The sequence below is a fragment of the Betta splendens genome, chromosome 11 (assembly GCF_900634795.4).
Source record: "Betta splendens chromosome 11, fBetSpl5.4, whole genome shotgun sequence".
NCBI lineage: Eukaryota > Metazoa > Chordata > Actinopteri > Anabantiformes > Osphronemidae > Betta > Betta splendens.
Window position 1 is genome coordinate 6,252,539 of NC_040891.2, and position 25,357 is coordinate 6,277,895.

The 25,357-nt window shown below is 45.2% G+C and overlaps 1 protein-coding gene across 2 annotated transcripts in view; it reads right to left on the minus strand.

Moving 5' to 3' along the window:
- The window catches only part of dlgap3 (discs, large (Drosophila) homolog-associated protein 3), an 80,498-nt gene that overhangs the window by 33,048 nt on the left and 22,093 nt on the right, over positions 1-25,357 (minus strand). For both annotated transcript variants that reach the window (XM_029167556.3, XM_029167555.3), the window contains exon 2: positions 9,619-9,693. The gene's annotated coding sequence lies outside the window, so the exon portion shown is untranslated. The remainder of the gene's footprint in view (positions 1-9,618; positions 9,694-25,357) is intronic.

Sequence of the window (25,357 nt, forward strand, 5' to 3'; positions counted from 1 at the left end):
TTCTCTGAGCCCTTGGTATTTCTCTAGTTTCTCATGTTCCTTTTTCCTGATGTTGCCATCGCTTCGTATTGCCACATCCACCACTACGGCTTTCCTCTGCTCTTTATCCACCACCACAATGTCTGGTTGGTTCGCCATTACCATTCTGTCAGTCTGGATCTGGAAGTCCCACAGGATCTTGGCTCGCTCGTTCTCTACCACTTTGGGAGGTGTTTCCCACTTTGACCTTGGGGTTTCCAGTCCATACTCCGCGCAGATGTTCCTGTATACTATGCCAGCCACTTGGTTATGGCGTTCCATGTATGCTTTGCCTGCCAGCATCTTACACCCTGCAGTTATGTGCTGGATCGTCTCTGGGGCCTCTTTGCACAGTCTACACCTTGGGTCTTGTCTGGTGTGGTAGATCTGGGCCTCTATGGCTCTGGTGCTCAGGGCCTGCTCCTGTGCAGCCAGGATGAGTGCCTCTGTGCTGTCCTTCAGCCCAGCCCTTTCAAGCCATTGGTAGGATTTGTTGAGATCAGCCACTTCAGTTATGTTCCGGTGGTACATCCCGTGCAAGGGCTTGTCCTCCCATGATGGTCCCTCTTCCAGCATCTCATCCTCTGTTCTCCACTGCCTGAGACATTCACTCAGCACGTCATCTGTCGGGGCCTTATCCTTGATGTACTTATGGATCTTGGATGTTTCATCCTGGATAGTGGCTCTCACGCTCACTAGTCCTCGGCCTCCTTCCTTGCGGCTAGCGTTTAGTCTCAGGGTGCTGGATTTGGGGTGGAACCCTCCATGCATGGTGAGGAGCTTTCGTGTCTTAACATCTGTGGTCTGTATCTCTTCCTTTGGCCACCTTATTATTCCCGCAGGGTATCTGATCACTGGCAGAGCGTAGCTGTTTATTGCCCGGGATTTGTTCTTGCCATTGAGCTGGCTTCTTAGGACTTGCCTTACTCGTTGGAGGTATTTGGCTGTTGCCGCATTCCTTGTTGCCTGTTCAAGGTTGCCGTTTGCCTGTGGTATTCCAAGGTACTTGTAATTGTCCTCAATGTCTGCTATTGTTCCTTCTGGGAGTGAGACCCCTTCTGTGTGGATTACCTTGCCTCTCTTTGTCACCATCCTCCCACATTTCTCGAGTCCGAATGACATCCCGATGTCCGAGCTGTAGATCCTGGTGGTGTGGATCAGCGAGTCGATGTCTCGCTCACTCTTGGCGTACAGCTTGATGTCATCCATGTAGAGGAGGTGACTTATGGTGGCCCCGTTCCGGAGTCGGTATCCATAGCCAGTCTTGTTTATTATTTGGCTGAGGGGGTTCAGACCTATGCAGAACAGCAGTGGGGACAGTGCATCTCCTTGGTATATGCCACATTTGATGGATACTTGGGCAAGTGGCTTCCCATTGGCTTCAAGGGTGGTTCTCCACAACCTCATCGAGTTTGCAATGAAGGCCCTTAGAGTTCTGTTGATGTTGTACAGCTCCAAGCATTCAGTGATCCATGTGTGTGGCATTGAGTCATAGGCTTTCTTGTAGTCGATCCAGGCTGTGCACAGGTTGGTGTGTCGCATTCTGCAGTCTTGGGCGACTGTTCTGTCTACCAGGAGTTGGTGTTTGGCTCCTCTGGTATCCTTACCAATGCCCTTCTGTGCTTCGCTCATGTATTGACTCATGTGCCCACTTATCTTAGCTGCGATGATGCCTGACATGAGCTTCCATGTTGTGGAGAGACAGGTTATTGGCGGGTAGTTGGATGGGACTGTACCCTTTGAGGGATCCTTCATTATCAGGATCGTTCGCCCTTCGGTTAGCCATTCAGGGTGAGTCCCATCCCTTAGCAGCTGGTTCATTTGTGCTGCCAGGCGCTCGTGGATTGCAGTGAGCTTCTTTAGCCAGTAGGTGTGGATCATGTCAGGGCCAGGTGCTGTCCAGTTTTTCATACCTGAGACTCTATGTTGGATGTCTGCCACTGTGATAGTCACTGGATTTTGTTCAGGGAGGTTGCTGTGGTCTTCCCTCAGATCCACCAGCCACTGTGCATCACTGTTGTGTGATGCCTCCCTTTTCCCATATGCCTTTCCAATATATATATATATATATATATATATATATATATATATATATATATATATATATATATATATATATATATATATATATATATATATATATATATATGCTGGCTTCACCATGGTAACCAGATCTGCACATGCCATTTTTAACCTACTTTATAACGTGTGGCTTTACACGTTAGGCCTCACCCACATCTCCTGTCAGTAATCACCTTATCTCCTCATCAGTGAATGAATGACACTAATACAGGATCAATGCTGCTGTGTCCAAACACTCACAGTAAAGTGGAATCATGTGTTAACACAATACAATGATAAAGTAAATGCTGTGTATCTTAAATTACTTTCAGCTCATCAGAATAAACAGGAGCTAGGTGTTTACTCCAGATGTTCAGAACACCCACATTCACATTGACTACTGGAGCAATTCACACCTTGCAAAGCTTTAAACTTCATCTCATGTTCCAGCAACAGTGATGTCAGACTGCATTTACATCTTCATAGATTTCAAGGAGACCTATGAATAAACATGCTTGCAAACGTGTGTGTGTGTGTGTGTGTGTGTGTGTGTGTGTGTGTGTGTGTTGTTTGGGCTGTGACTGGCAGAGCAGGTCACTGTGTGAACATAAATGCTGCAGTGACTTGAATTTCCACCAGCCTTTATTTCCCCCCCGATACAAAACACACACACACACACACACACACACACACACACACACACACACACACACACACACACACACACACACACCAAAAAAACACAGTCATCCATGTGTGAAAAACACTCAGACACATACAAGTCTTAAATCTGTTGAATCTTACAGTCAGAAATGCACTGTCCTCACTTTACCAGCCGCTCTCTGCTGCAAATCTGATCCGATCGAAGGTTTACTTGGCAACGCACTACCTGCAACGACAACTCAGTCCCAAAACTGAAAATGAAATGCGGCGAGAGAGATTGCGACTGCACACATAAGGTGATGAAGACAAATGAGGAAGTGATTTTCATAGCCAGATTTTTTTGTCTAGTGTTGCAGATAAAAAAGAGTCGTTACAGTAGCAATGACGCTGAAAGACAAATGGAAAAGAAGAAAAGAAAAAAAGAAAATGTCGCACCTTAATTTGAAAAGCTCAACCCTAGACTCGCCCTTAATCGCATGAAATGTGAAGGTGTGACAAATGGAAAAAGAAAGAACATTTCAGACAGAGACACTGCTGCTCCTGCTCAAGTGTATGCTCACCCATTAGTGTGTGCACACATTCATTAGTCCATATTGTTTAAAAATCCTGAGAACCTATAAACCCAATAAACGCCCCCTCATCAAATCAACGTAAACGCAAACTTCCCATTAAAACAGGATTGCTTCCATCGTCAGAGCAGCATTGTTGGCTGATTATGAGCCAGTACAATAAAAGAAATAGCATCTTAGCAGGATTACTGCTAATCTGTAATTGCATGTAATTTGCAAAATTAATAACTGTCTTTTTTATATAGAATGACTCATTCATAGAGGGCATCCAAAGGTTTTTTTTCTCATTCGTTTTTACAAGTGTAGTCTGGATAAAGGCACTATGTGCTTTTATAGCACTTGGAGCCGAGACAGATAATCATTGTTGCAATATTAGGAGATAATAGAAAACCACAGGGGCTCGGTCTTCAATGTTGAGTTGTCAGAAAACACGACAGCAAGGGAACTGCTGGAGCCAAGAAACACGTCGGGAGCGTTTTATTGCAGTTTGCCTGACGGACATTTAAGCGTCACTGCAAAGAGACATTTTTATGCGGACAGGATAAACGGACGCTGAGCCGCGCGTTCGTAAAACAGTTTCATATCGAAAACTCGTAAGATGTACAGCGCTTCACACGGAGATGCCACCTTTCATGACGTTTCTAGATATGCTCATTTAAAGGAAGTTTCCATGGACACTGTCAAACAACCAGTTCCCCACACCTGTACTATGGCCACACTGAAGATGCTAACATGCTACAGACAGTGGCTAAAAGGTGTCGATTCATCACGAGTGATCACATAGTGATGACAGTAGCAGTGAGGCCAAGTACAACAATGGTTATGGCAGCCAAACACACATGAGGTGGAAAGCTACTGCTGGTTCTGTTTATTCAACAAGTTGATTAGTTTGCTGCAGCTCTAGTCATCAGTGAACCATCCATGCATCCATGCATCCATCCATGCATCCATGCATCCATCCATCCGTCCATCCGTCCGTCCATCCATCCATCCATCCATCCATCCATCCATCCATCCATCCATCCATCCATCCATCCATCCATCCATCCATCTTTGGGCGAGAGGTGGAGTACACCCTGGACAGGTCGTCATATAGAACTATATATCTTCATATCAAAAATTCCAGCTACAGTATATCACACACACACACGCACACACGCACGCACGCACACACACACACACACACACACACACACAAACACACACACACACACTAAACCCTTATATACTCTAATTATGTTAGCCTGAACAAAATACCACTGCTTTCTTTCAATAAAGCTGAGAGTAGCGATCAAGCGCGATCCTGCATTGTTTTCTGCCTGCTCCCCTAACTCCATCCCCACCACACTGTTTAAACCCTTCTTCCCCGTCTTGTTCATGAATGGATCGTTCCTAAGTCCCTAAAGTGGGCGCTTATTACACCATTACTTAAAAATAAGAGCCTGGATCCAACACAACTGAACAATTATGATTCACACATTAATATGCAGGATTTGTACCAGGCAGATTTTGGAGGTAAGAGTACAACTAGTAGAGAGTTTACTGCAACAATCAATTCAATTGTATCAGCTACTCAACTCTATACTCTATAGAAACATTTTGAGTATGATGTTGTCGTGTACCGTAAACATGCAAATAAAAGAATAAAGGTTGAGTGTTGCCTGCTTGAATTCTGAAGAAGCTAATATCTTTTCAGGTGTCTCACCAGGATCGTTCTTAGGTCCATTACAGTTTAACTGGCTGATAATAATAGACCTTTCCATCATGGCAAGTACTTGCTGGACAACCTTCTCTAATTAGTGGCTGTGATTTGAGCAATTATAATAGATGCTATTGATTAAGTAGGGTGAAATGGGATAAAAGTCCACTTGGACCATTACTCATATCCTGAGAAATGTATGCAGTTAAATGCTTCAGCCCTCACTTGTCGTTTGGCGCTTGGCAGGTGGCGGGGAGTGGGTTTATAGGATTGTTTGCTGAAGACAGCTGCCTGCTAAAGCAATGAAAGCTAACCAAACAAAAACAGCACAATGAACGCACCCACAGCCAAAAGCCTGGTGCAGCAAAGGGAAGTGTAGCATCTGGTAATAATTATCTGTCGGTTTGTCATCATGAGTCACGACTAATGTTACACATCCATGTGATACATAGGTCAAGTAAAAATACTGACTATGCTGCTACCACAGACTACATCACCTGGTCGTTTTCGCTTGACATTGAAGGTAATATTGTTGGTATTTCCTGCACACAGGCCCTGTGCTACGGTCACTAGTGAGCTTTGCGCAGCGCTCTGTGTTTGCCAGCACTAATTCTACACACTTATGCGGCAATCAAACACTGTAAAGCCCCACTGACAGAACCCAACGTAGGCCGACTGGCTCTAAACGCTCCCAGTCGTCTGTCCCTGACTGATTATGTCTGAATGTTGGGCCAAGGTGTTTTTACAGTGATAGTCCTGAGTGTATGCTCAGCCTGTGACAGCGTAGAAGCTCAGACTGTGCCGGGACTCTTTACTCTACTGCTGCTGTGAGTGTGAGTGTGCCTGTGCGTGTGTGTGTTCTACCCGGTGGACTTTGGTCATGCGATACATGCTGCTGTCCAATTATCCAAATGTGATGGATGGGTTTGATTAAATCATATGAAAGGCAGGACAGTCACTGCCTGCCTCCACTACATCCATCTCCATTTTTCCCCTCTTCTCTCCTATTCTGACACGCGGACATAGATGCATCCCCTTTGCCTCCACTGGTGCTTTTATTGTTCATGGTATGAAAACCTGAGGAGCTCAGAACAGATGAGACCTGCTTTCAGCGCTGATAAAAGATCCATAGATCATCTGGAAGGAGAAAGAGGAAGCGCTTGTGAGTGACACCGGGAAAATCCGAGAGCAAGGGAACGATAGACAGAGATTCAGAGTGAATAAAATGTCCTCGACTGACAGGGCCCTCCTGATTTCTGAGGACAGTTCTTTGAACATTTTCTGCAGCCTTTCTCGACTATAATTGCAGCCACTTGCTGATTCCAAGTCTTAGCTGTTTCTCTGAACTTGACAACAACGCGGGCTTTAAAAGGTGTACAGCAGCCCCATGGCACAGTCAGAAAACAAATTTATTACGTGCACTTCTGTAAGCGCTTTTTTTATTGTGACCATTTTCCTGTCAATAATACAAAACAGTAGTTAGAGGTTTTGACAGTGATAGACTGGCCCTTTCTCACGCAGCCCAGAGATGAAGTGCCCGAGTAAATTACTATTTTTATCAGAAAGAAAATGCAGACTGCTGCTGGAATAACAACGAACATAAAGTTTATTTTGTACCAGTGAGAACAATATAATATAAGAATACAAATTGAATAATATTCGGACATTAAGTTGTTGATACGAGGAAGTGACTTCTTGGCCTAATTCTTTTATCTGCTGTGATAAGCTGCACTGCAGATAATCATTGATAACCTGTTCTGCTGCAGTCCTCGGCCGAAGACCACACGGAAGAATCACCATTAATTAACATTACTGAAGAGACTGCCTTCCACAAAATCATGTAATAATTAGGATAAATAATGATTTTAACCTTTCTAGTTGGTAACAAACTTTGAAAAGGCTTGTATTTGCTGGATGAATAATTTCTTAAGTTAGTTACGGTTTAGTTCTACTTCCTTCGGAAGCATCACAGATCTTTTTGGTTCTTTAAATGTTTCCACTGTATGTGTCAGATTCCTACAGCTACACAGCGTAAACTACAAATCCTAGCGTGTTCCCTAATGAGATGCCGTCCTTCAGTGCGGCGGAAAGCTGCTGTTTGAAGTTGTTCTGTCTCTGAAGCCACATGCTGACAGCAGGAAGAGCTGGCACAGAGCCACAAAGCCATATGCACATGCAAACCTGTAAGTAAAGGCACACACGTGTGGCAGACTCCAGACATCTCGCTTGGGTGAAGGGAAAAATGTCAGGAAGCGACTCATCTATGCTAAATACAAATTGCAGCGGCTCGCTTTGCTCAAAGACTTTGGGAAGATGCATTGTTGTTCTGTGGAGGACTCCTGGGGGCGCAGATAACGTTTGGGCCTCATGTGTGATAGCACTTTCTGTGTTACCTGGAAAAGGTAAGGCACAAAGGGACTGGGCTGCCTTCATCACCTCTCTGGTACAGCGGCAACATCGTACTTACTCTGACCTCACCACAAAAAGTAAACATAACACGAAAAGAACATCTGCTCTTATATCGCCTACATACAATACAGTTAGGAAGCACGATGCACCTACATTCATAAAACATACAGTAGCTCTCACCACAGGCACAGCTTCTTCCATCTATTTCCATCAGTGCCAAACTGGATTTCAGCAAATTTAAAAAACATTTTCAGGCAGTGTTGCGAGTAGTTTTAAAACACCAGAGACTTTTCAGCATGTTAAGTTTGCTACAAGAGAATGAAATCCACTGGACCTTGTTTACATCCAAGTCAAATCCTGCCTCGGAGCAATCTCCTTGTTTTTCCTAGTGTGTCTGTTTTATAAAACACAAGAACTGCTTTGTCGACTTTCTCCAGTTCCAGATACGTGCTGCTACACATTTTTTCACATACACAATTAGTTTATAGCGGTCCCTGCATGCAATCTAACCAAGAAAACATGAAAAGGTCAATTTTGGTCATATAAAAAATGGGACAAAACAAAATGAAGAAGTTAGTGATGCGTTCTAATCTCCCTGGTTCCTAATATGTTTTGGTGTAAAGATTTGACTCAAGTATAATTTAATTCACTATCTGTCGCATGTATTCCCTTCCACTCTCCTTCGTCTCCTCCTTTATGCCAGCTTTTCGTTTGGTCTTTTGGCTTTTGTCTATTACAGACTGGATCCTGTAATTTCCTGGCAGTTGAATGCTTTCCAGAACAATAAATAACTGAGCAGAGCAGTGAGTGTTATCCTTCGTGTCCCCAGTCATTGTTAATCCGGTCTGAATGGGTCTGTAGTCAGGAGCTGTGCAGGCAATAATGTGCTGTCACAGATGTATGTGTCAGAAAAGCACGACTTCACACCCAGCTCGAATTATTTCATTTAAATAAATGTATTCTCAAACGGAAAGTTGTAATAAAAAAACACTTGAGACAAATCCAATAAATGAATGCAAATTTGTGAATGTGACCTTTTCTTTGCCCATTAATCATGTCGCAATCCCTTATCGCAGCTGTTTATTTTTAAAAGCTACTCTGATGAAAGTAACCAACGGAATAAAACTTAAGTCTCCCAGCAGGGGGCTGAGCATACAATCATACTGAAAGAAAAAGGTTTCCATTTGTCTTCCTTATCTTGTCAAATGTTTTCCTTTTCCAGTTCTCGCAGCAGCATTTTCAGGCACTCGTGATTTAACTTGAACAGAACATCACAACCTGTCTCACCCTAAATGCATATGCACACACAAAGAGCACTTAGTCTTTAAGTGGCACTATCTCTGGCTCTAATTAAGACGAATCGTCAGAGCTCGGTTGTGTTTGGTAAACCCAACTCTGGGGCAAAAAAATACAGTGGTGCAAGGCAGCATCAGCTGATGGGCTGATGGATAAATAACTGAATATGGAGGATTTATAAACAAAATAACAAACAGATGAGAGTTATTTGAATGAAAGAGACAGTTAAGTGGTTTTAGCCGGTTACGAAGGAGAGATTCTACCAGACACCAGATGGGCTGAACAGTGCTGATGTCACAGTGGTAACACAAAACTCGGGAGAAAGGAGGGAGGAGACTGAGACTAAGAATAGCAGTGCGACCTCAGGCCAGTGTCGGATGGAGCTGCCTGCTTTTTTTTAATTTACAACATTACTAATGTGGCTGCCAGCACTCGTCTGTCATCTGTCCATCCTCCCTTCATCGCTCTTCATCAGTCATTTTTCAAATCTCTGTCCCATCAGCGTCCGCATTCCCCACTAAACAACTGTGCTCTGTGACCCCTGAAAGCGATGCCTTGCCAAACCGACACGCGGGAACCGCACCGCTCCAACTGTCGAATGAATGAAGGACCGAATGAAGCTTCAAAAGAACAACATCTACAGAGCAGTAACTCAATCGATGCAGCTTCACATGTGAGATCAAACACTGGAGGCCGTGGAGAGAGAACAGAGTTAGTGGCGGCTTCTGATCCCCACTTTCTTAGAGCTGCTTCACTGACGTGGGTTAATCCTTGAGAGGTTCCACAGGGAACTCCAGAGGATGGATTTCAAGGACGCTCAAGACAGAAGTGGGGTTTATATGTGAGGGTATAGGTGGCAGATTCCAGCAGGGAGTGTACTTGCATGTGTGCGTGCGAACCTACCAGAGTCTCATCAGGAAATGGTGCTCCATGTCTTTGGGTAGAAATGACTGTCTGAATAAATCACTGTCAATCAGTCTGTGGAAAGGAAGAGACAAACAAAACAAGAAAAACATCAGAGAAGTCAAACTGCAGAAAAAGAACTTGAGCGAGTTTCTGCAAACCCTCCTATACCTTATATGAAGTACATCATTCAATTTCTCTACTGTACATCCCTTCACTGTGGAAAAAACTCAGACCTGTAAATGGGTCCCTGGCGGTGCCTGGAGATGCAATGTGGTGGAAAATGTGCGGCTGTGCCTGTTGGTCCCAAAACAAAAAGCTCCCCTGCTTGGAGCACTAGGCCCCGGAGCCACGAACGGAGGGACGGAGGGAGAATATGATAAAAGAAAAAACAGTGGAGGGGACATTAGTGATGATGCGAGTAAAGGTTTAAAAGTACGAGTGACGGAGCGGCTAACGGCTTAATTGGGTGTGTGCTGTGACCAATTACCTCCTAAAGGTAGCGGAATGTGTGAAATCACTTAGACGTACGAGTAGAGAAAAGCTCACCCGCTGAGGCGTACGCAAATTACAGGGAGTGAGTCACTTGATGTGGGCACACGTGTTTAAAGTAGGTGATGGAATAAGAAAAAAAAAAAGATAGCAGTGTGCATTCATTCATTGGATGTAGATGCAGTGGAGGATGCCACGGGGTTCCACACAGTTTATTACCCGTCCATTAGGACTTAGCATTAGTTCAGCGATAACTATTAGCTGCTAGCATTAGCTATCCCGGGCTTTTTTTCTCTCTGTCATTCTAATCTCCCAGCGGGTGTTTGACCTCCATGGCATAATAAAAGACGATTTGCCTTTACCATCTGTAAATTAGATTTTACTGTGTAGAGCTGTGACATAGGATCACAAGGGTTCTGATATGCGTTGTGCGACGTGAGGCGTTGCATGCTGGACGACCCTGCACAGGATCTGTCGCTGTTGCTCGTCAAGCAGAGCGTGGCAGATGCTCCCACAAGCTCCCATCGATTCGCACCGTCGCCAGTGTGTGGGTGCGCGCGCGCGGCGGGATGTGTCGCTAGCTAGCCGCAGAGATAATTAGAACACAGCCCTTTCGCTGTCCCTGCAGGCCGCGGATCCAGCTGCTTTCATCTAATATAGGTCAGCTGTGACAAAGCCCTCGGCACGGACACTGATCAGCCCCGCTAGCGCCCTCGTACAGGAAGAATACGCGGCCGCGCACGCGGGGGCCTGTGTACGCTAAGCTATGTACAAAGAAACATCAGTGGGTACGTCCGTGGGTTCAGGACGGGCAGTCGCGGCGGGTGTGTGGCTTCAGAACAACTCTCCCGTGCTTCATCCGCCCACCGGTTTTCTTCTAGTGCCGAAAAAGTCAAACAAGCCAGACCACAAACACGATGGATAGTGCAAATGAGTAACTTCAAGTCGGTTTGCTCCCTGCAAAAGAAAAATATTATGCAAATGTATTCATTTGTTAAAAAAAATCCAATGCCAGACTGAAGACTGTGTTACTCTTGACTGTCTTACATTCAGACTGTATCTATTTCTCACTTGTGCTTTAGTTCTGTTATTTATTCTACTTGTGCTCCTTTGTAATAGATACAGGTAATACAATCTAATGGGGGATAAAAAAAACAGAGCAACACTTAAAAGGTGCTCCCTTGATTACTGTAATATTTACAGTAGAGGTTTACAGTAATTTCTAAATATCACCATAAAAACTACTAACACCCCTGGAGGCAGAGTTGCCCACATTCAAACATCCTCCACAGCATTTTCCAGCATCATGCGTTTTCCAATGACTACCTGCTCACAAATAAGCACTGCAGGCAAGCGGTGCTGACCTCAGGGAGGGTCTGGGCCAAAGACGGCAGGGACTGAATGACTGTACATTATGTCGAAGAGTGGTTGGGATGAAGTGAAGGAGAAGAAGCTTAAACACAATTATTATCTCCTTTATTCACCACACACTACTCTGCTGCCCCTGCGTTTCAAAGGCCACATTTGTTAAGCTGCACCGCTCCAAGAACTGAAGTTACTGCTTCGCCTCCTTAGGTGTTTTATCTAAAGAAAACATTGTTATTTCCTTGTCGCAGTACAACAGCGGGTTCACTAACGCGACAGCAATTGGTGCAAATTACGAAGTGTACAAGAAGCAGCTTAGCCCTTGGGAAGGCTTGATGGAGAGGTCCAAGTCATGTCGCATTGCAGGCGAAGTGCTCTCCTGAGTCTCATCATCTGCTCACTTTACGTTTTGTCCCTACACATGGCCTGAGAGTGCAGAGGTAGCAAGAAGGGTCACTCCGCAGCTGCAGCCATTTATGCAAATACAGTACAGTACAATCAATATCTGATAGTCCCCACCTCTACAGTACTGAGTTCCTCGTTCTGCTTTTCTAACAAGAGACTGCAGTAAGGGCATTAATTAAAGACATGCACCAAGGATTCCCCTCAGGACTGAAGCAGCAAAGCAAGTTCATACTAAGCCACAAGTGGACGGGTCTGTCCTGACCACCGTGGCCACAGATAATGAGAAACTAAAAAGAACAAATGCTGCACAGCAATAGAGAACAGTTTTAGTGTTAATGGCTACTAGATATGGAACTATAGCTTCATATAATAGTGGCTACAAGTACATGTACGAGCCAATACCCACTGCAGTGACCTGAACCTGAATCAGAGGATGGTACTGTAGAGCCATAATGTGATCAGGCATTTTGTAATTTACCTACCGGTAGTACAGATTATTAAAGAACAGCTTAGTTGCTGTAACATAAACCTTTGGGGCTATAAAAAAGGATTTTAGTATCAGTTTGTAAAGTAATGCTTATCTGGAATTGAGAGGAACCACGTGTCAGGTAGGCACAAGTTTTCATCACAGTATTTCCTCCACAGCTGTACAGTATGTAACTGCTGGCTGGTACTGTGACGGAGCGGACGTCTGGCTCAATATATTCTCAAATTCACCAAATGCACCACATTGGTTTAATCTTAATTTCGTGGCAATTACTGCAGTCACGGAGTCTGAAGGCTTAGTTCTGCTTTCAAACCACTGTATGTCCTACATTTAGGACACAGCACATAGATTCTTAATAACTTCTTGGGGATTTCTCCAGGATTTAGGTTCCGACAACCCAAGCAACTTTCTTAACGCCGACCATTTCCAATTAGATCCTATTAACAGCACACTGGCTTCAGCTGTGCAAAACACCCTATAGGGGATTTCTGTCAGCTTAACGGAGGGGAGGAAGTGTATAAACAGCTGCATGTATGCTTTCCATACAGCTAGCCTTCACTGTTGTAATATGCATCACTCCAGTATATCATGAAGTGTGTGATGACCCCTAGATCCCACAAACAGAAGTAGAGTGCAGCCTTAACAGATAAGCACTGTGCTAATTACTGTACATCTGCAGGACAGCATGTGTACATTAAAGGAATAATGCAGCCTGCAAGCGGAAATGAGCTCAATTAGGAGATTAGACAGTGTGTGTCAGGGCTTCTCATAAAGAAATGAATAAATCTCGGCCGGGGAGAGTCTCCTAGTGTTTCCCCGGTGACCTATGGAAGCAGATGTACAGTAGCAGATGGCAGCAAATGTAAAATTAGAAAGAGGCTTCTGTAGAAAGCTTAATTGAAACAAACCGTTTAAGGCATAGACGGACGCAAAGGGCATCAATGTGAGTTTAACACCAACCTGTGCGATGTGTCGCAGACCGAGCTTTGAGATCAGTGTCCAAAACGACAGAGGTATCAGATTAGTTCTGTTTCATCATGCAACGTTAAAGAGTTTCGCTTTGCTTGAGCTCGGGCCGCTCCATAAAAGAGAGCCCGGCCGGGTCTGCAGTCAACCATGCAACATTAAGAGACAGAGGAAGCTGGATGAGTCATAGAGAGGTGAACAGTACAATTGGAATTAATTACGGGAAGTTAATGAGCAGTCAAAGTGGTTATAACCAATATTTTACAGTGATGAGTCTGCGGGCAGCTCGCGGAGACGCTACCAAGAGTTATCGCTTCAATCCAGAGCTACTTATTATTACACCTGTGTCCTAGCTTGCTCATAGTATATGAACAAATATGTACACATAGGCTCAGCTACAGCTGCTCCACGGTCCCAGAGCTCTCACACAGACACACATACTGTACATACTCCCTGGTCAGGGCAAAACACTTAGAGCTTAGCTCGCTCTCCAGTCCTCACCTGACAGCTCACCATTTTTCATAGCATTCGCTCCCTTCCCCACTTTCCCGCTTCCCAAAGTCTCGAAGCTCTCTTGGCTCTCGTTAGGTCAATCCTTGGCAGCAGCCGAATACATTAAGTGAATAGCTCTTTCAGGTTTTTAATCCGTCTCTATCCATTTTTTTTTTTTAATTCTGTCCAGCTTGTCCCATCAGTGCCCGGCCTTTTTCGTTTACTGCTTTTCCACGGCGCTCATCTTATTTTCTCCTTAATGACACGTTTCTCCGAAAACGCGGGAACAGGAGGACGGTACAAAACAAGGTGCCAAAACACCCCCCCTGCAAACAAATCCGCTGATTTAAACATAGGCCCACGTTGCCCCCTGTTATTCGCTGCTCGCAAACAATTTGCAATTTGGAGAATGACTTAAGTTATGATTATTTCATTCCAGTGCTGCTGGTGAAAATAGCAGGAGCACCGATGCCCCAGAGCATTCAGACAATGAATACCGCTCTCATTACTTCGAGTCAACCTCCAAAAGATTTGGCGTCTATGTGGGTGTTAGAACATACTCAAAATGTACGCACAATGTAACTCTTCATCTGCGTCCTTTCAACTGAAACCCAATTCCAAGCTTGCTAATACATTACGGATCATTGGACAAATACAGTATAGTGACGGCACACTGATTACAGAAACAAATGATGCATGGAGCTCTGCTCTATTGTATGTGCCTAAATCTGCTCTCTTACAAATATGTGTGCCTGGATGCGTGAGGTCTCAATGCACTGGGAAGAGTGGGCGTCCATTAGAAACAGGCTATTAGTGATATGACACGAGGTTACAGTACATCTTAACACTCGTCTTCCGCTCCAGCACAAGTCACCTGCAGTTAATGCACTAACTAGATGCGAGCTTATATTCTTGTATCTGAACCTTTAGTCTTGTTCTAACAATTGTACATATGTCTTTCTACAGTATTTCCTTCCAGAATTTCTTTCAATATGCTAAAACTTTTTCCTGTTTCAAACAAATCGTTCTGACAAATGGCAACATTCATTCTCCACCTTTCTGTGTCTCTGGTATATTTGGCGTCACCCAATCAGAGGTGTCCATTTCCTCGGGGGGAATGAATAAATCAGAGCACAGACCAGGGGTCATGTTAAGGTCACAGATGATGTCACGGTGGCGCAAATCTCTTCAAGTAAAGTCATCAAAGCCTCATTATTCCTTTCACTCAGGTCCGCTTTGGAAAATTAGCTTCAACACTCAGGTGTGTGTGCGCTTCACAGTCTAATTTGTGTCAGTGCCCACTGTGAGAGCAACTAAATTGGCTTTTGTACGCTTCGGAGTGAGCGCGCATGTGTGTGTGTGTGTGTGTGTGTGTGTGTGTGTGTGTGTGTGTGTGTGTGTGTATCTGTGTGCATCAGTGCTAATTGAGTTTAAAAATTCAGCCGTTCAAAGAAACGAAGCACTTGTGATTAGATGCTGTTCATGGATGAGGACACATCATCAAAAACTGAACGATCAAACAGCTACAGTACAATGGCAGGCACCGAGGAGGATGCAGGGAGGAAGAGGAAGGGAAGACAGCACCCAAACCAAAAGATGGTAATAAGTGCGTCTTCCCTCCTTTTACCCACCGAGCTAGCGTCATTTACATTTTTGATTAATCTGTTCCATTTAAATGAGTGACAGAAATTCGCAGCGAGAAAAAGACGGCGATAAACAAACAAGAGAGGAGTTTATTTATCTGGAATCATCAACCTGCCGTCACACTGAGCGGTGGAGCCACTGGGCGTAACATTCGTCACGGACGGGCTGCCTCCGCTGCCATTTGCATATCCCTGTTTGCATAATACACATAGGTTTGTGTGTCTAATTACTCTATAACGAGCATCGAAATTGATTGCTTGCATATCGCTCCTGCTTGGGAACTTGATCTTGATCTAAACAGTCATTTGGAGGCACGCGCGCACGCGTCTGTGTTTGTTTATTTGCGCGTTATTTGGGGAGGCGGGTGAACCGGTGACCTTTAAGTGAGGACGGGGAGGAGGGGAAACCCGCACGCACACACCCAGAGTGTCATCTTGCGTAACGCATGGCTTTTGCAGATTGATGCTTCACCTTATCAGGGGACCGTGTAAAACACTCCATCACGTGGAGCTTTGCTAAAGGCCAGCATCATCACAACTGCTTTGTGGGTCTCTAGGTAACTGCTGCATGTATTAGCCGGCGCCGCACACCCACATAAGCTGCACGGACGTTCCTGTAAACACGGCGGCGCGGAGACGAAAACACCCAGATGGAGGCAGCCCTCGGTCCTGCGTGAATATGTTAAAAAACATAAATAGACCTAACTGCTTTTATTGTCCAGTATCCTGATGTAAAGCAGGACTGTGCTAAAACAGGGGGGTGAATCCAAACATCCATACTCTGACCCTGTTTTATATTCGGCTTATACCAATTAGCAGAGAAACGCCGAAAGGACCGGAGAATTGCACTGTAAATGTCAAAAAGACATGAAAGTCCGGCAGATGAGAAAAGAGAAGAGGAAAGTGGGGGACAACAAGAAACTAATTAGCAGATGGAGCGAAGCAGCGCTAAGAGTTCTGACAATGAAAAACGTGGAGACTCCAAACCTTTCTCCTCCTTCGGTACCATCCGTCCCGTCTCCTCATTAATTTGCTGTCACGGTTCAGAATGTCTTCATGCCTCGTGCGTGTGTGTGTGTGTGTGTGTGTGTGTGTGTGTGTGTGTGTGTGTGTGTGTGTGTGTGTGTGTGTGTGTGTAGGTGGTTTTTGTCGGCATTAGTTGGCTGCGGGCTGTGGTCGTCCTTCAGGTGATGAGTGACCACATCATTAGAGGCGATCGTCTCATCCTGTTAAACGGCGCCGGCTACACTGGTGACCTACACACAACACTCACTCTCTCCATGACTTCGCTGCCGGTGGATTTCCGTTCCGAACTTTGCTTTCCCTCACTCAAACATACACAAGGGCTAAAAGGTCTAAATATAAAAAGCAATGAACACATGTCCAAAGCTCATGCATCAGTTATGACACGCTCTTCCACTTTTCCTGTTGGGCTCCATCTTCCCCTTAAGCAATACAGAGATTAGCGTATAACTTGTCCTGGGAAGCTCTTGCGGCACTGTGTGGCCGTGATCTAAAAGGATCAACGGCATCTCAGCGCATTAAGATCTGTGGGAAAGCTCTGGCAGGAGCGAGGGGAAAAGGAAAAGAGCACAGAGATGAGGACTTTTTGTGATGTCTACAAGATTGGACCATTTAAGTTCTGCTGTAGGATCAACAATGTCACAATGCTGCAAAACCAACATGAGTCAGTGTCATTAATTTTCTGCATGTGTTGGCTGTTATGGTTCAGAGGCTGAATGGAGGGATTCATTCTGTCTGCAGCACACGCCCGCTACTTAGTAACATGGTTATTTTTATGTTTAATTTGTTTTTATTTATCACTTTTCAATTCTTTGTGACAATCAAGTACAGCCTGTGATGTTTAGTCAGGTTTCATAATGGCAGCGCAAATAAACCCTGATTCATCCTTTCTTTGTTTGCTCCAATGTGCTGCCTCGCTGTTCTATATACAAACTACTGTGGGGGTTGTCTCCAGGGGCTTCACCCAGGTGGAAAAGACATGGAGCATGAGTTATGGGGGGAAGAGGGTAGAATTACTGCTTTATTGTTTGTTTTATTTGATGTTATATTGTGAGCTACAGTGTAATGGGGTAGTTTCTCATGAGACACTCCCTCACATGCACCGGAGGAGCATGACATGAGTCCAACGGCCTTAAAGGACAAACCTACGTGATGGTAGGAGCACGAGAACACGCCTGACGGACGGCAGAAGTGGCCGAGTGAAGTGACGAGCAACACTTCCACCGCCGGGTCCCTTCCTGCGCGGCTGTATCTCATTATCTTCCGGTGTTAATCCTGAGATCTGCTCATTAAACAGAGCAGGAGCATCCACACACTGTCAGCAACTCTATGGAAACAAAGTGCCAACACACAGAGACGCACGGCAGCTCGCGCTCCGGATGTGTCGCTCACACCGAGGAGCCATTTGTGCTCCCATTGCGATGCCTTAGGTATCCAACATGATGACATGTGGCATCGCACTAATTTATTTTTCAGACTTGACAATCTCTATGAATATACTAAGGGCATGATTTTCACAGCTATTCATGTTTGCCTGACAAGATGTGTGTGAGTCTGTGTCCGTGTGTGTGTGTGTGTGTTTGTGTGTGTGTGTGGAATCTGTTTGGGGAATATAAATTATCTCTCCCCCCAAAAACATGACAAAATATGTACGTTTGGCCAAAGAAAGCTGTCAGACTTGATCTCTGTCTGTGCCCGTTGTGTGCATCTGTGCGTGCTCGTGCTCATTTTAAATTCATGCATTTCTCAGTCCCTGCAAAAAACTTCTCTGGAGCGGTGCCACAGAAAAACGCCATTAGATTCCTCAAACGTGTAAATGACCTGGATCCTTGCATAGCATTACTGCGCTGCCTCTTTGCTGTACAGTACGTCCACTTGCACTCAGCACTCGTTCATAGACATGTTGTGTGAGAACGTTTCTGGGAACCACACACAAACATGCATGAATGCATTGGATCGCACACACATAGGCCTCCACTGCACAGTTTAAGGCCCGTGTCCTGCAGCCCTGGTGGCAGCGTTTCCTCCGTTTTAATGAATTTATATAATGAGATCACTGCAAGCCTCACACACAATTCGCCATGCGCTGCTCATAAGTGCCGACGCGTCTCGTCTCTCGAAACAGAGCCGAGGTACGTTGCTGTTCTTTTCATGACAACAAAGCCAGCAAATGTGGTTATTTCAGATCGGATGAGGAGCGCAGGAGAGGAGCACTAGGAACGGGGGGGAGACGCTGCCTAAAGCCAGCGTGCTTCTTACATCCATCCGCTGGCAGAAATGATGGAGGTTAAATGAAGGAGGAGAGAGTTACTGCCAGAAGGAGAAGAAAAAGCCAGTGTGTGGTTACAAGGGAATTAAAAAAAAAACTGTGTGTAGCATATTGAACAATTACAGTATAAATCTCCTCGTCTCTGACTCGCACACCCTGGATTCTTTTCTATTTCTGCTTCCTTCTCTCCTCTCTGGACTGGAGGTATTTACAGGGTTTCAGCATAGAGATCTCGGGCTCCTAACCCACACTTGTGATACATACTGTATACCGCGGCTGGTGCAGTGGTTTGGTTGACAGCCTCAGAATCCTGCCTGCTGCCTCATGCATTCAGAATTCAGATGTGTTTAGGGGATAAAGCACATAAATTTCATGCTCCAATGCTCCGGTGAATGACCCCTTTAAATCGACACTCATAGAATCTGATGTCTGGATTAGATTCTCCTCAGACTTGCTGCAGACTCAGATTATCACCCCCCTCCTCTGGCTCTGCACGCCGGCTTTTCAAGATTCATTTTTTTTTTTTTTAACATTTCCTCTATCTCGGCGTCAGCAGTTTCTGTTTCATCTCGCCCGCACCAGTTTCAAGCTGAGAGAAGGTTGCTCGTGATGAGGTGAGTTCACGCAATATTTCAGCAGCGGAGTGGCTCTCGGAGCGGGCAGGCGTGCGATGAAACGAGAATCTGTCTCACATTCGGTGGGGGGTGTGCGCGACAGTTCCAGTCTGCTCACCTGGAAAAGCATGAGACAATGGGAGAGAGTCGGTGGGGAGAGTAAAGCCATAAATGCCATCCAAAGTCCTCACTCAGGGTGCGGCTTCACACGGTTTCCAGAAGGGATTGTTATCATTGAGCCAGGATGCGTTCGCTGGCTGCTGTGGATGCTGTCGCACGCTAGGAGCCGTAATCCAATGAGCCGGGTCTCAGTTTGAGGTGGACTGGCTACTACTTGAAGGCATTTTTACATAAGCCTGATACTGTTCTGTCACAGTCGTCTTCATCAAGTCATCCCTTAAACGAGAAGTCCACCCCCGTTTCTGCTACTGATGCTATTCTTCACTATCTCCAACTAGTTTAGTCAAAAGACTCTGTTTGCGCTGGGACATTTGGATTGTTCTCCGTTTTGTGAATGAGTCCATTCTGCAAGTTTTGTATTTCCATTCAGTGCATTAGTGATTTAATCGCGTTTGAAAAAAGGTTGATGATGGAGGCGCTGCCTCTCGTAACACACAGTACAGTAAGGATTTCAAGTGATGAAAATGCAAATGAGAACAGCTTCACCTTCGGTAGAAACACACATGTATTTAAAAATAGTGAGCATGAAGCAGTGGTGTGCAGCAAAAGAGGTGCCTCATTGTTCACAAGGCCCTTCTCGAATGACGTGACTGCCCAGTGTTATTACAGCATTGGAAATGCTACAGTGTCTTTTGTCCAGTGGTGTAAGTAGCACAACAACGCTGCAATGTTTTCCTAAAGAACAAACAGCAGGAGACTCCAAATCAATCCATTCTACTTAACCCAGACCCCCCACGCTCTGTCGTGCTCTGCCCAGTCCTTCAAGTATCTGTCCTGTGAGATTACACTGAATAAGACTTCCAATATCTGTCTACTGTGAGTGAAGGACAAGGATCACTCAAAAACCTGAAAAAGTCTTTCAGTTTGTGGCTGACTGGCGTCGACTGATAACTGAGAAGTTGTTAGTTCTCAGTTAATAGTGAATAAACAGGATGTTACAAGATGTAATATGAACATAATAATGTAATAATTGCATCCCTACACGATGAACAGCTGACATTTTCAGACCGAGCACGGCCACCCGGAGGACCCGGTCCCAAAAGTCCCACTGAAACGATGAGCGGGGTTGAACACACTGCTGCGTTCAGGCATCAGAGGCCAATGCAATCATGCATGGATGGCCGCAGCGAAACACACGACAGCTTAAGTCCGGTGACATACTCATAGTCTCTAATTAGCAGCAAGACTTTGTTGTAAAGGGCAAAGCTGTCTGCTGGCTTTGGGGGCATGACACCCCTGTGATAAACTTCCAGTCAACAGGAGAAGCAGCCGTAGAGCTTTTGTCCCAAATACAAACATCGCAACAGCCGACGCAGCGCAGAGGACTTTCTACAGCTGCTGGAAAAGAAATTAACTCTTGTTTCTCCTTCTTCCTTGATCCAGCCACATCTCCTCCTCCCGCATGCTGCTGCAGAGACCCCACCAACACCTGTGCCCCCCCCCACAACACACACACACACACACACACACACACCTGAGATGAACTCTGACAAAAATGGAGAAATGAAGCAATCGATAGCAATTGTGTTTAGAGTGACTATCACGGTGTAAGGAGAGAATGGCAGGGCGTGTAATAGAGACGGAGTGAGCCAGTTAGGGGGCACGCGTGCACGGGGAGGCGAAGACGGCCGAGTCCGAGTAAATTGACTTTGTGGCCGAGCGACGCTGAGGGAGTTTGAGTGATTTGTGATCAACCTCCGAGCACAGGTTCGAGTTTCGCTGTGGATTCATGCAGTGACACAATATTTGGAAGGATGATCATAAAACGGGATGAGCAACACTCACTTTTGCTCCCCTCCACTCGCACACAAATCCACCAAGGTGTCAGTGGAAGATGTGGGTGAGCCCAGCGCTGTGGCCGGCTCCAGGCTCGATGAACCGCGAACCCTTCATTCTCTCCATCTCATGTTGGAACAGATGGCAACACTATGCAGCCTCGCACTCATGCATCATTCACTTTTCATTTAGCCAGGCAGTACATAGAGTTTGTTGTGTGTGTGTGTGTGTGTGTGTGTGTGTGTGTGTGTGTGTGTGTGTGTGTGTGTGTGTGTGTGTGTGTGTGTGTGTGTGTGTGTGTGTGTGTGTGTGTGCGTGTGAGACACTGAGGAGATTGGCTGTCACATGGGTTCACACATTGAAGTTCAGCTTTAGATTTTTCAGGTCACACATGTTTTCTATGGGCAATGATCCCGCACTAAACTGCTTACAGGACAGATAAAGTGAGAATATGCTCAATGCAATGTTAGAGCATGACCAGAATCATTGTATAATGATGGAATAAATAGTGTGTATAGGTTTTTATGCTATGGTGAATGTCGTGCTCTGAACTCTGGCTACTGAACCCAGCACGGTGCTCATGACGCCTGTCAAGCCTCCTCCGGTTCCCTCTCTCCCCTCGGCAGCCTTGTGAAGCACAGGAAGCGAGGTAGTGCAGATGTGTAGTTAGTGCTTAAACTCATCACTCCCTCTTGCCTTAAAGTGATTTCTGCGAGTATGGAGCGCCTCGGGCAGAAACGCTGAAACCATCTGCTCTCCTAGCGCTGCCTCTCCAGTTGGCATTCGCTTTCAGCCTCTCCAGCCTCCTCTCCGCTCTCTTTCTTTCTCCTTCCCCTTCGCGAAGCTGTGCGGTTTCGCCCTCTTGCTGCACCGGCTGATGATTGTGCATTGTTTAGCCCATCCACCCCTGAATCGAAGCACCCTCATCTTGATATAAGCTTAGCTAATCATAATATTGCCTGTGACTGACATATAGAAATGAACGTCTAGAACAAAGACACATCATAAAGTCTACATCATAGAACAAGCTGAGATGAAGTCCAGCTGTTGGCAGCGGGACTACAGTGCATAATAACGATGTCCAATGATTTGGACACTCCATTTCCAATAAATGAAAAATTCTTGGACATCGTCAGCCCTTGAAATGAAAAGTAAGGAGAGGTCACTTCTATGTGTCACCTCAGCCAATCAGAGTGGTCTCTCTCACAAGGTCTGCCAAGGTTAACATGCTAAATTGCCCGAATAGCTACAGACAGCATTCCGACGAGCTCCAACGGCGCAGGGCCCGCAACAGAAGCCGGGGGAACAGATGCATGTCAGCGTGGTGAGTCACGGCTTTAGAGGGGTTTTAGTGGCGCTATCATTACACCGTCATCAGACGCATTTCAACAGGTGTTGAAATGTGTGCAATCTTATGGTGATTGGCGAGATTCCAATAATAACCCAAGGGCTTCAGCCAATGGTCAAATGCTTCGTACATCGACTCTAATAATAGATGCTGGAACTGCTCTGCTATGGTCACAACAGTTTAAAGAAGGACTTGAAAGTAAAAGTGAATCTAACGTGGGACAGATATAAAAGATTTGGACATGCTGAGAGACAGAGAAATCCTTCACTCCTTAAAGACGGAAACATTATTGTTTTATCTCCTTCTTTCATCTGTTACTTGATTTCGCTGTCGTTTCTGCTACATTCACCTGGCGTCGAAGCCGACGGGGTGCCGCCTTTGATTTACTGCTACTGAGGAACTGCTCTCTGGTAAACTTGGCTTCTATTGCTGCTTTCTGCATGCGATCAAGTCAAACGACCCTGCGCCCATCCCATTCAACCAGTCTATTCATTAGCTAATTAAAATAAATGGCCACTTAGCCAAATCAATTGGAGGAAGACTGTCGCAACACCAAACTTCAGCTCTCTCCCCACGGATCGAGCCACAATCGAGACAATGAGGCTGAGAGGAATTACTGGACCACAATGGCGAGGTTTCCCTGGGTGAACTTAGCGGGGTCTCCTCCCTTTGATTCCCGTGTTTAGCAAATTTAATAAGGTTAATCTAAAGTGTGACACTCGCACTTACAGAAAGAAGTGGTGCTAAAGTATTCATAAAAAAATACTGCAGCTGAACAGGATCACAGGCTTCTGTCAACAAACAGGCAGTGATCCCACTGATGAATTATTCTGTTTAGATTATTCTTTTATAATACTCTTGGAAGCGCTCTCATGGCGCGGGAGCAAAAAAAGTGTGCCTGTTGGAAGTGAATCAATATGACAATATAAACCATTCAATTCAGCGCATAACTGTAATGAATTTTTAAATACAGGCACAGAACAAAAGACTGTGTGGGGGGGCATTAGCTGAATGCATTAATAGGAAATTAACTATTGTAAAAACAGAAAGTGGTCAGTGAGGCAGGGGAGGGGGGTTGGGAGTTTAAAAGTAAATAATAGATTATTTCCATATTTTAGCTGCTACTTGTTGCAAGATCCATTCTTTGAACCAGTGTGCAGTAATTATGGAACAATCCTCCGCTTTAGTACGCTCCAATAAAAGCAGCTTCGAGGGAGTGACACGTGATGGACATGACTGTCGTCCACCTGTCTGACATCGTGTCCATCAATTCGCATCGTCATGAAAGAGCTGGTCTACACTCTCTGTCTGTGTTTCTTATTTAATAGACATACGGTAATAAAAAGGATGTGTAGTGACTCTTACTGTATGTAAACTGCATAGTCGCACGTGTGACAGTTCATGCTTTGTTTATATTAAAATAAATCACTATGGTTTATGATAGTGAATAGGCTTAAATGTTAAAATAAAACATCTTTCCAAATGTGAAGGCCACCACACACCTGTAGTTTTGGCACAAATGACATAATGGTGAAATGATGATTTTGAACCTTGATAATGTGAGGCAAAATATAGAAAAGGTCACGCGCAGCATTAGAAATGCATCATGGATTTTTGCGAGGCTTAAAAGGCTCTGTAAATGGCACCAGTGTCAAAGATGGCGGGCTGATGCATTTGATTTAGACTCATTTTGTTTTCTCGTCTCCGCTCTCTGAGCTGAGCAAACAGGCCGAGCCGGTGGCCTCGCGTTCGCACCGACGCTAATGAACCTAACAAAACAAAGACGCGCGCATACAGTGCCGTATGCAAACACGCAGGCAAAACAAAGAGGCAAGAGCACGCCGCGCGTCCGTCGGATAAACAAGGCGAGGAGCATCGGAGCCCACTCCTCCGCACTCCACACTGTAGCAGGGGAGCCGTATCAGGCAGAGATTGGTAATAAAACTTTCCCCGAGTCAATGAAGTCAGTGAGAGTGTGCTTGTGTGCGTGAGTGTTTACTATTTGCTGCTCTCAGCGGTGTGGGAGGTCTGATTTGTAGCAGTAATATCGACAGGCAGGGGCCTCGGAATGTGGTCTTTCCTTCAGGGAGCTCTTCTACCCTTTCGTGCCAGCTCAGACACACAAACACATGCACACAACAACTACTGTAGGTTTGTATCAGGATACTGAGATCATCTGCGCCTGATGCCGCTCGGTCAAATCAGCATTTTGAGGCACATGCGCTGCAGCGACTAGCTGCACTAGTGAACTAGACCTCAGGTCTTTTTAACTAGCAGGTCTCTTTCATTTTTCCTCTCCCGTCCAAAATCATCTGTGGGTCAAACTGCGTAAAGAGAAGAAGCTCTTAAGAGCAGCAGTTCTAATGAAGGTGTGTGAACAGCCACAAATACACAACACTGCCGCAAAAAGGCTGAGGCCTTGTTATTATAGTCGGTGGGAAAATTGAACACACAAACAACAAATAAATGAAGAGTAGAAAAATATTTTTGCTACTATTATTAGTCTGCAATATACATTCTTATTACATCCTGTGAGGAGTTTATACTGTACAGTACATTCCCCCCTCTGCACGTTTCCTCCCACAATCCAAAAACATGCACTTAGGCTGATTGGGCAGTCTAAATTGTGAGTGTAAGAGTGAGAGGTTGTCTCTGTACACACGTGACCCTATTATGGAC